We start from the raw sequence: 12,607 nt of genomic DNA, 5'->3' as shown, positions 1-12,607 counted from the left end.
CTGCATCAGTGCATTTTTGTTCTTGAAGTAAATAACTCCCTCTGCTCCTACTTTCTACAGCCCTTAAGTAGTGGCTTATTGTAATAGTGACTTCTTCAACTGCAATTGATACATCACTGCATTTTCCCCTTTCTAGTACTAATTTTTAACAGCTTTTTTTAATGATTTGGCATCAATATGATTATCCACAATTCACTGACAATGTTTGTCTTGTTCTAGGCACTGAGCATGCAGTGGTAAGCAAACAGACACATGGTTATTCTGTCATAAAAATGACATGCCTCAGAGGGATGATACAGGTAGAACTTAACCACTCTTTTTCCTGAATATTGCCAGGCTGTTGCACTGTCTTGATTCACAATTGGGCTATCTTCTCCTTCACTGATGCTTCTGAAATTGTGTAGTTTGTAGGGCTGAGTGCTTCCACACTGCATGCTGTTATTCTGTTTTTGGTGGTGATAATGTTGTCTTCCTTCTTGTCGCATCTACCTTCTCCATGGTAACTTCTTGAAGCTGCCAGAATGATGTAACTTTTTTCCTCTTCCTTTCTTTCAGCCACTCCTGCACAGTTGCCAAGGGAAACCAGATAAGTATTAAGTGTAATAATAATTTAAATATTCTCTGTTTGAATAGAGATAAAGTGCATGGCTTTAATGACATCTATTTCAAACTAGCTTCAGGCTTTTGCTGCATTTACTTTAGGTTTTTTTTTATTATGCTCACAGGTGTTTCAGAGTTGAGGTACCTGGAAGTCTAAGTACCAGATAAATAGGGTAATGTCTATAAGGAGAAAGTCTAGACAATGTTGTTGGGGAAATGGGGGTGGGGGTAAGGGCCTTATTTGAGATTGTCCTAATTTTTTAAAAAAAGACTCTAATATGAATGAGTAAGGGATGGTCTATAGGTATTTTTTTTTAAGATTTTATTTATTTATTTGACAGAGATAGAGACAGCCAGCGAGAGAGGGAACACAAGCAGGGGGAATGGGAGAGGAAGAAGCAGGCTCATAGTGGAGGAGCCTGATGTGGGGCTCGATCCCAGAACGCCGGGATCATGCCCTGAGCCGAAGGCAGACGCTTAACCGCTGTGCCACCCAGGCGCCCCAGTCTATAGGTATTTTTAACTCCTTCTTAGCAGCTCCTGCTCCAGGTGGGAAAGAAAGGCCACTGCCTGGATAAAGTTGGCTAACTTTATCTTGCCTATTTCCCCTCTTCAATAAACTGGTCAATCTATGCTCAGCTTCTCAAATTCTTACTATCTTTATCTCTACAGTTTTGATAGGCTCTGTTACATCGTGACCTTTATGAACTAGTTTATTCCCCAAACCAACCATTCTGTTCTCTGCTTTGTGTTGTTGGATGCCGCAAACCACAGTTTTTGCTTTGCCAGCTGCCCCCATAGGCTTTGACAATAGTGATTCCTCACATTGACAATGACAAGTGATTGCACTGTTTGGTTTCTGTTTGTAGTTTTCCATTATATCAATACTGGAAACCCAGAGATATAACACTACCTGACCAGTGTGCTTCCTCAGAGGATTAAGTACCAGCTCCTCAGGGCTCCTCCTCCAATACTCTACATTTTAATAATACCAATGTCTTCATTTTCTGTCTTCTTACAGTTCTAAGACTGGTACTTGCTTCCTGAGGCTACTATCTTTGTGATACTTTAGCTTCCATGTTTGCCTTTTCAGTTCCCTATACATGACTAACAATTGTTTGGATTAAATCCTCTCTGTTGAAATAATTTATGTAGTTTTTCTTTTTTCTGAACTTGACCCTGACTATCCATATGTGCCATTTTATTTCTTTCATAAGAAGTACCATAGGTTTATGACACACTAAAAGTATAGAGAGGATAGCCAACATTTATATCAATCAGCCCATAATTCCTGGATTCCAGGTGAGGAACATATGCTGTAGCAAAAGGCTATTCAGATAGGAAAAGGGTGATGTGTAGTCACTGATTTCTAAAACACAGAAATTTCTAGTAAAACAATCAGCATAATACAGAAAACTGATGAAAGGGTGGAGAATGAGGTTTGTTACCACTCAACTGAGCTTTATTTTTGGTTCTCCAGGATAATTGAGTGTTTCCAATGGATGAGGCTTGGGATCTCTGCTGAAGTAATCTGCAGCTTGACTTTCATGGTAATTTTACTTAACACTTGTCACAAGGATTATTAAGTAATTTTTTGAGTATTTAAAAAATTTTTAAAAAGATTTTATTATTTATGCATTTGAGAGAGTGAGAGAGAGAGAGCACAAGTGGGAGAGTGGCAGCAAGAGAGGGAGAGGCAGACTCCCTGCTGAGCAGGGAGCCCAATGTGGGGCTCAATCCCAGGACCCTGAGAGCATGACCTGAGCCGAAAGCAGATACTTAACCCACTGAGCCACCCAGACACCCCTAGTTATTTGAGTATTTTTTTTAAATGTTTATTTACCCATTTGGGCTGCTTCTTAAGGACAGGGACTATGTCTGTTTTATTTCTTTCTCTATTTCTATTTATAGCACAGTGCCTGGCATAAAGGTGCTCAGAAAATTTGTCAAAGGAGAAACAGGAGGAAAAAAGATAATTTAAATCTAAAGATCACATGCACAGAATGCACAATATGTCCCTTTTTGGAAGTCATCAACTGGTCTAGATGCCCAGGACATCATTCTCCTCTATTTCCTCCTATTTTATTGTCGAAGGCTGTCCATCAATCAGGGATATCATTTAGTTGGTGCATATCAGCTGTTGTCATTCTGCTTCCCCTTTCTAGTAAACCCATAGTAAATGAGGACATCAAGATTTCTGGTTCAGAAAAAATAATAAGCTTGAAAACCTTTCTGCTAAAACACCTAGAAATGCTGGATGAGGCTTGGGATCTCTGTGTTCGGTCCTGCTTTTTCCCCCAGATTATCTATTCTGATATTCCCTGCCCTCCTTTTTTGATGTATTTAGTCCATTAACATTTAATGTAATGAGAGATATGGCTTGATTTAATCTGATTTTTCATATTTTTTTCCTGTTTGTCTCCACTCCTTTTTGTTTTGTTTTGCTCTTTCCTCACTTTCTACCTCCTTCAAAATTTTGTTTTTATTTATTAGATTTTTAGTACTAATTTCTAGTTGTTTACTCCAGAGGTTATAATATACATCATTAACTTTTCAGTATACTTGGATTTAATGTTTTGTGTCTTACAATGTGTAAATCTTCATTTGTATAGGACAATTTAACCCTCTATCTGCCATCCTTTAGCTTTAGTTGTCATATGTATTACGTCTACATTCATTATAATCTCCAAAAGTAATTCTATAATTTTTGCTTTAAACAATTATGTTTATTTTAAATAAAATAGGAGAAATAGTCATATATACTTATCCAGTATTTACCATTCTTGATGGCTCTAATTCATTCCTGAAGATCTGAGCTCCTCTTTTGTGTCATTTCCCTGTAGTTTGATGAATTCCCTTCAACATTTCTTATAGTACACTTCTGGTAGTAATGAAATCTCCTAGTTTACCTTTATTTAAAAACCTTTTCAGTTTTCTTTCATTCTCATAAGATATATTTGCTAGTTACAGCATGCTGAATTGATAGTATTATTCTTCAAGGACTTGAAAAATATCGTTCACTCTTTTCTGGCCCCCATAGCTTTTGAAGAAAAGTCCAAAGCCATTGAATATTTTTTCCTCTTATATGTAACATTTCTTCCAGGTGCTTTCACAATTTTCTCTTTACTTTTGGTTCAACAGTATGTCAGTTATCTATTGCTGTGTAACAAATTACTCTAAAACTTAACAGCTAAAATAATACACATTTATTCTCTTACAGTTTCTGTGGGTCAGGAATTCAGAATCTGGACACAGCTTTCTCAGTGCTCTGGTATTGGTCTCTTATGGGTTAATCACAGTTTTCTCAGGCTTGATTGTGAAGAATGTACGCGTAGCTCAAGTGCAAGGTTTTGCCAAGATTCGGTTTCTTATGGGCTGTTGGCCAGATGCCTCAGTTTCTCATGAGCTATTGACCAGAGGTTTCCCTCAGTTCCTTGCCACATGTTCCTCTCCCTAGAATATCTCACAGCATGGTAGTCTGTTTAATGAAAGTAAGCAAGCAAGTATGGCAGGGGAAAGAGAGAGAGAGAGGGAACTACCAAGAGGAAAGTCACAATTTTGTCATCTAATTATGGAAGTTATAGCCCATAAATTTTCTGTATTTTACTCACCAAAAACAAGTCACAAGGTTCAGCCTGCACTCAAGGAAAGCGATTGCACAAGGGCATGAATATCATGGGGTTGGAGTTATTTGGAACGATTCCAGAAATTGTCTACCAATTTGACTACCATACGTCCAGACATGTTTTTCTTTGTATTTATTCTTTTTTAAAGATTTTACTTATTTATTTGAGAGAGAGAGAGAGAGAGAGAGATTGAGTGGTGGGGAGGGGCAGAGGGAGCTGAGCAGGAAGCCCAATGTGGGACCCAGAGATCATGATCCGAGCCCAAGGCAGACACTTAACTGATTGAGCCACCCAGATGTCCCTATTTTTTTAAGTTGTCTCCATGACCAACATGGGGCTTGAACTCATGACCCTGAGATCAAGAGTCACATGCTCTACAGACTGAGCCAGCCAGGTGTCCTTGTATTTATTTTTATTGGGGTTTGCTAAGCTTCTTGAATCTGTAAATACATATATTTCATCAAATTTGGGAAGTTTTGTTCCCATCATTTCCTTGCATATTTTTTCTACCCCATTCTCTCTCTTCTCTTTTTTGGGGATTCCAGTTGCCTGTATGTCAGCCTTTTTGATATGTCTCTCAGATTCCTAAGTTTCTGTTAATTTTTTTCAAAATTTTCTTTCTGTTTTTTCAGATTGCACAATTTCTATTGATCTAACTTGCTCTACTCTCAACTTTGGTTCACTATTAAAGCTATCCAGGGAATTTTTTATTTCAGATACTGTATTTTTTAGTTCTAAAATTCCCATTTAAAATATTTAACAATGTTGTAACCCTTATTAGAATTCCTTCAAATTTTTAGTATCATAGTACCTCAAACAATGGAAGTGGTCAGACCTCTCACAATCTCTGAAAAAAATGATTACCTAGAAGATACTTAACAAGTGTTTGCTGATTTGGGGGTACCTGGGTGGCTTAGTTGGTTAAGCATCTGCCTTCAGCTCAGGTCATGATCCTGGGGTTCTGAGATTGAGCCCCATGTCATGTTCCCTGCTCAGCAAGGAGTCTGCTTCTCCCTCTCCCTCTGCCCCTGCCCCCAACTTGTGTTTTCTCTCTCTCTCTCTCTCTCTCAAATAGATAAATAAAATCTTAAAAAAAACACAAATGTTTGCTGATTTGAATTTAATCACAACAAAGCCAGTGAACTCAACATCAAACAAGAGAAAGTCCAGGAAAGGAGCAAGAAATACCAGGTATCTTTACTGACTTGTTTTGGGAAGTCAGGCACACTGACTTCAGATAAGTCTGATTAGTAGAGTACCAAGAAAAGGTAGTGTATGTTTTAACTCACAGACAAGGAAGGTTTTAAGTCTGTGTGGCAGACAGATTATAAGATGGCTCTCATGATTTCTGTCAATTGGTATTCACATCTTTGTGTAATCCTCTCCCCTTGAGTGTAGACAGGACTTGTGACTTGCTTCTAACAAATAGAATATGACAAAGGTGATGGACTCCTGTGATTATGTTGTATAAGACTCTGTCTTGCTAGCAGACTCACTTTACAGGCTATTTGCTGGGCTGATGAAGGAAATGGCTTGGTTGGGGAAACCTACATGACAAGGCACCACAGGTGGCTTCCAGCTTCCAGCCAGTAAGAAGCTTGTCTTACAACCACAAAGAACCACAACAGTCGAAATTTATTTAGAAGCAGCTTTTCCCGCAGTTGAGCCTGCACATGAGAACACAGCACAGCTAACACCTTGACTTCAGCCTTGCAGAGGACCCAGTCAAGCCATCCCTAGTGTCCTGACCCACAGAAACTGTGAAATAATAAATGTGTGTTGCTTTAAGCCACTGAATTGGTAGTAATCTGTTATGCAGCAATAGAAAATGAATACAAACTACATTGTTACAGAGTTGTGCTACCTTTTATTTTGTTGACAGTGATTTTCCTAAGTGATTTTCATATTTAATATGCTGCTTGAGTTTTAGGAAATGAAATATTTTGAGAGCAGCAATTTTATAGAGTAATCGTAGGAACAATAGGACTCTGGGGAACCCAAAAGAAAAGCTTTTTTTTTTTTTAATGATCTGGTGCCAGCATTTCCACTCTTGGAAATTTGTCCATAGAAATAAAGGCTTATTCAGTGAGGATAAATGCATGATATATATTTTTAATTGCATTGTTGTAGTGGCAAAAGAACCAGAAACAAATTTTTAATAGCTAAATTGCTTTCCAAAAAGGCTGTTAGAATGCACATTTCAAAAAAAAAAAAAAAGAAGAACAATTCCCATTTCCACCAGCAATGTATAAGTACCCTTTTCCCCATGTCTTTTAATGGATTTCTCCTATCCATCCATATTAGTTTGCTAAGGCTGCCATAGCAAAGTACCAGGCGGCTTAAACAAATGAAATTTATTTTCTCACAGTTCTGGAGTCTAGAAGTCTGAAATTAAGATATTGACAGGGCTGGGTTTTTTTCTGGGCCTCTCACCTGGGCTTGTGGATAGCTGTCTTCTACGTATACCTTCTTACAGGCTTCCCTCTGTGTGTTTGTATCCAAATTTTCTCTTATATAGATACAATCATATTGTATTAAGGACCACCCCGATGACTTCATTTTTATTTAATAAGGGCATATATATATGTGCCTGCACTTATCCTTCATGATACTTCATCGTTGTAATATTATCCTATTTTTGTGAAACAATGACAATCTTCCTTTATTTATATGTTTATTTATTTGTATATAATTACACAGAAATGAAAAAAGATATAAAAGATACAATATAGATTGGTAACATTGGATATGTGGGGGTTGGAGGAGGGGATATAGTAAGGAGAGTGGCAGAGATATAGTAAGCAATCAAATAAAAATCAACAACAAAATCTGAAAAAATATGGTATTCATGCATGTATGGATAATACTGTACAATTTATTATTTAAAAAAAATGTTTTTCATTGCCTATATATGATTGTGTAACAAAGAGTTGCAAACTCTCAGGGTACCTGGGTGGCTCAGTCAGTTAAGGGTCTGCCTTCACCTCAGGTCATGATCCCGGAGTCCTGGGATCAAGCCCCACATCAGGCTCCCTGCTCAGCAGGGCATCTGCTTCTCCCTCTGCCCCTCCCCCCGCTTGTGCTTGCACTCTCTCTCGAGCTCTGTCTCTCAAATAACTAAAAAAAAAAAAAAAAAAAAAAAAAGAATTGCTCTCATTGACATAGAGCAATAATCGGATCTTGTACAGCTGGGCTTGACTGGACCAGCAGAGGTTTTGCACAAGGTGGGATCAGTGGGAGGGCTAGGGCAAGCTCTTCTTATGGAATAGCAGAATCTCAAAAGGTCAATAGAAGATATGAAAGGCATCAGCAGGCCTAGGCTTGAAACTGGTACATTGTCATTTTTTGGCCAAAGGGAGTGACAAAGTCAAGGGATTGGGAAGTATGCTGTACTCGCGGAAGTGGGGTTAGGAGAGGGAGTTAATATTTCTAATCAATAATCCAATCTATAGCAGTTATATAAATATATATATTTAGAGTTATGCATTTCTATATGTACATAAAGAATTTTATGAAAGGATGGATCCAAAATTAATGGGAGTTATTTGAACATGGTAGAGTTTGAATCATGTTTACTTTTTTGTTCTTTTTACTTTATGTGTTTAAATTTTTGCCATGAATACACTTCATTGTACAATCTAACAATAACAATAAAGATATTTTATTGGGGTATAAAGTAATTTACTCAAGTGAAGGGGATTATAGGGGGAGGGGAGAGCAGTCTAAGCAGAGAAAGCCTTCCAGAGTCAAGATAGCATTATACACGGCCATGAATCCTTAAATAACTGAAGTAAAAATTTTCTGACTTTGCCAACTTTATTTTGGTCATTATGCAAAACCACTGATTTTAGTCACATAGATACTCAGTTATAATTTGTTATATCCTAATTTAATTTAATAATTTATACTATATAAGAAAAGAAATTAAAGCAATGGTTCTCAAAAACCTAGCTGATCACTAATCAACCAGAGTGCTTTTCAAATTATATATATTTCAAAGTCCTACTACTGACTCAGGTCTATGAAGTGAGGGTTAGAAAGCATTTTCACAAACTCCCAGATAATTTTTATGATCACTCACATTTGGAAACCCTGGGATAAAGCCAATTTTGTAGACTTTGTCCAGTATCCCCTCTCTCACACAGATGATGAAAATGAAAAGAATTAAATTATGTAATTGTCTATGGGCCTTTCAGATGTCCTGACCATCCAGACTAGTTGTTTATATTGCTCCCACATCACCAGTACAAAGAGCAGTTGCCGTGCTCTCCATGTTGCTTGACTGTGTAGAATCGTATTAAAAGTAGCCACTAGATAAGTGAACTTGATCCTAGGGTCAATTTATATACTTGCTGGGGAGACTGATTTACTTTTTAAGTGAAATTGAACAGTTCAAAAGAAATTCTTGCTTAGACTGACTTCCATGCAGAGGGTTTTTTAATAGGGTTGAAAAACTTCCATATAACTAAAAGCACTCTTCCTTAACCTAAAATTGCAACGTTTCTCTCAGAAACCCAGGTACTGGCTCAGTGAACCTGGAAGTACATGCCCTAGAAAGGGAATAGAATAATTTCCTGAGGTTTAATTTTTTTAACATGATTTGGTTCCTTTTATGCTTTGTACTTAACAGCCAGGCTTTGAGGCTGTTTAACCCCCCAAATGGGCAGAGCTCAGGCCCATTGAAACAAGAGGAGATAAGCCTATTCTCTGCACTCCGGCTAAGGAAACAGAAAAACAAAAACAAACACAAACAAACAAACAAATGAAAACACCCCCTGATGTCCAGAATTTGGGGAACTGGGAGATATAGAAAAGATCTTAAATGTTTGGGTATGCAGGCAGGGAACTCTTTGAGAAAGGAAGTAGAAGAAAATCAAGGCTACAGGTTCTTTGATAAGCTTGTCAAGTTTGTCTCAATGTGGAGAGCAAAATCAAATTGACAGGCAATTAACAATCTGGACCTGTTCTCAAAATTTCTCTGCATTACAGCCAGAGGAATTTGGAATTTACAGAGATCCAAGGTAAAGTAATTTTCCCCTCATATTTCATGCAGGTAAAATATGCTGAGAAAAATGAATAAACCTAAACTAAATGTACAAGAATACATATTTCTTGTTCTCTTGCCTATCTCAAGGGCTGGAAAATTCCATCTCTCACCATTACATCTTAAACTTCTCACTTGCTTGATTTTGGATGGAGTCTTATACTCCAGGCTGTAAAAGGTAAACACAAAGTCCTGTGAGGTACAAGTCATCCCTACTTGATGAGGAACCATCAAATTTGACCAATTTGTCCCTTGTGTCAATAATTAGGATTGCCAAGAAGAAAATGCAGAACAAATAAAAATGTGATTAGAATTATAAATGAAAACACAAGTCACCAAATTCAGAATTTGGTTCTGTTGAAATGTGCTGACTCTGGTCTGGGGAAATGCCATCATACTGTGGCTAGTCCTAAGGAATTCCAACATGGCCCTTTCTCTCACTCAATTTTTCCATCCACTATTCTTCCCTCACAGCATGCCATTCACTACTATATTAAAGGTAGTGATGTCTGTAAAGAACCAAAGCCAAAACCAAACAAAACTTCCAGTTCTCCTAGAGATAACCCATACAATGCTCAAGATAAAAACACTGCCTTCCCTTCTCAAGGGGTAGAACTTAACCAAACGGCTATTCCTTTACTTTAGGTTGTTTTGGAGAATATTTTTGTGGTCCAGATTTACTCAATAGTTTTAGTTAAAAAAAAAAAAAAGCTACACATTCCCTTCAATTTGAACTGGTACCGTGCTTTCAAAAACCTTAAAATTTACTTGAAGTATAGCTAAAATATAGTACTCAAACTCATTAAGTGGGTAAAATTTGTTTTCAGACGTAATTGTTTCAATTTCATTCCAGTGTCAGCCTAGGCTATCACTGTTAAATCAGTCCTGGAAATAAAAGGAGTCCAGTTAAATAAATTTTTAATGTTAATTTTGCCCCTTGATAAGAGAAGAATTTTTTTCTTCTAAATAAAGGAAGAGAAGATTGGGAAGTACTGTGTCAATGATTCTTAAAATACATTAATACAGCCTATCATCTGAGGATTTGGGGTGGGGCAGAGAGAAGCAGAATTTTTTAAAAAATTTTTAAAAAATTTATTTATTTGACAGAGGTAGAGAGAGCCAGAGAGCATAAATGGGGGGGAGGGTTGCAGAATGGCAGAGGGAGAGGGAAAAGCAGTCTCCCAGCTGAGCAGGGAGCCTGATGCGGGGCTCGATCCCAGGACCCTGGGATTATGACCTGAGTAAAAGGCAGATGCTTAATCCACTGAGCCACCCAGGCGCCCCACACAGAATGTTTTAGTTGAAAACTTTCCCTCTCCTTCCATGATCATGTTAACAATATGTTAAACCATATTCTTATTCCAACTCCCAAGATAGTGACCCAGAAAGAGATAAAAGAAGGAAAAGAAAGATTCAGTCAAAGAACCATTCTGGAATGTTTGACTGCTGTCTAAAATCTTGGGTTAGATGTCAGCCTTCCTCCCACGACTGTTCCTAAATTCAAGTCTTCAAATGCATCTTGTTTCTGAAATAAACAAAGAAACAGATAAAATTTAGTGGCTTGCTTTAAGAGAAGTCCAAGGAGTTTATTTTTTAAATGCTGAAGACTTAACCAAAACTTCATCAAAAATAGCAGCACAGGGGCGCCTGGGTGGCACAGCGGTTAAGCGTCTGCCTTCGGCTCAGGGCGTGATCCCGGCGTTCTGGGATCGAGCCCCACATCAGGCTCCTCCGCTATGAGCCTGCTTCTTCCTCTCCTACTCCCCCTGCTTGTCTTCCCTCTCTCGCTGGCTGTCTCTATCTCTGTCAAATAAATAAATAAAATCTTAAAAAAAAAAATAGCAGCACAATTAATTGTTTTGATTGCTTTAAGAGGACCAATGATAGTGTTAGGGTTTGAATGTTTGTGTCCCTCCGAAATACCCAATGTGGTGGTATTTGGAGGTGTGGTCTTTGGGAGGTAATTAGGTTTAGATGAGGTCATGAGAGCAGGCCCTCATGATGAAATTATGTCTTTATAAAAAGAGGAAGAGACACTAGAGTTCTTTTTCTCTCCACCATATGAGGACACAGCAAGAAGACGGACATCTACAAGCCAGGAAGAGAGCTCTTGCTGGGAACTAAATCTGCTAGCACCTTGATCTGAGACTTCCTAGCTTCCAGAACTGTGAGAAATAATGGGCTGTTGTTTAAGCCACCCAGTCTATGGTATTATGTTATTGCAACCTGAGCTGACTAATAGAGATAGGTTCAAAGGGAGTAGCAGTGGGACGCTGGGTTAAGTGTCCAACTCTTGATTTTGGCTCATGTGGTGGTCCCAGGGTCATGAGATTGAGCCCTGAGTCTTTGGGACCCGCACTCAGCATGGGGTCTGCTTGAGATTCTCTCCCTCTGCACGTCTCCATGCTCTCTCCCTCTCTAAAATAAATAAATAAATCTAAAAAAAAGGGGGTAGTAGTCGTAGAATGCACAGAGAAATCCTGAAATTAAGTAACGGGACATGTAGAGCATAACAGAAATAACAGTAGAACCAGTACAAGTTAATCATCTGGTCTTAGGAGAACCAGACTTAAAATGAATGCATAGGACTTCTCCTTTCCAACCATTACCAGAGTAATTGGTCTCCTACTACCTACAATAAGGACACTAGATAAAAATATATGTTTTTGAGATTTTTCTTTATTTTTGGTTTTCAGCAGTTTAAACATTAATTAATTAAATTGTATAATTAGCATACAGTGTTAGTAATTTTTAGCAGTTTGACCCTGATATGCTAACTAGCTGTGGTTTTCATTGCATTATCCTGTTTTGGAGGTTTGTTGAGCTTATTGAATATGCAAATTAATATTTTCTACCAAGTTTGGGAAATTTTCAGCCATCACTCATCAGATATTTTTCCTGTTCCACACTCTCTTATTTTGGGACTCTGTTTACAATGTCCGACAGGTTTTTGAAAATGCTTTAATCTTTTTTCTCATTGTTCTTCATATTGAATAATTTGATCTCTTTTCAGTTCACTGATTCTGCCTTCTACCATATCAAATGTGAAGTTGAGTCCGTGTAGTGAGCTTTCCATTTCTATTATTCTACTTTTCAGTCTAGAATTTGTATTTGTACTTTATTAAAAAATATTTTCCATGGGTCTATTGAGATTCTTTATCTGTTTGAGCATTGAGACTACTATTTCCTTTAGTTCTTTGAACACATTTTAATCCTTTATAATAGCTGCTTTGATTTCTATGTACAACATTGGGCCCACTTGGAATCACTAAATGTTGACTTCCTTTCTCCCTTTGGGTGTCATGCTTTCCTGTTTTTTTTTTTTTGTATGGCTAGT

General features: G+C 37.8%; 1 long non-coding RNA gene across 1 annotated transcript in view; it reads left to right on the top strand.

Moving 5' to 3' along the window:
• The first annotated feature begins 863 nt into the window (after positions 1-863).
• Positions 864-12,607, top strand: part of LOC123785823 (uncharacterized) — a 40,055-nt gene continuing 28,311 nt past the window's right edge. The window contains exons 1-2 of the long non-coding RNA XR_006777778.2: positions 864-1,113; positions 2,081-2,150. This is a non-coding gene — a long non-coding RNA (uncharacterized LOC123785823). The remainder of the gene's footprint in view (positions 1,114-2,080; positions 2,151-12,607) is intronic.

The sequence above is a fragment of the Ursus americanus genome, chromosome 2, assembly GCF_024610735.1.
Source record: "Ursus americanus isolate L20-20 chromosome 2, mUrsAme1.1.p, whole genome shotgun sequence".
Lineage (NCBI taxonomy): Eukaryota > Metazoa > Chordata > Mammalia > Carnivora > Ursidae > Ursus > Ursus americanus.
The sequence above is the reverse complement of the archived record's forward strand: the minus strand, read 5'-3'. Positions and strand labels throughout refer to the sequence as shown.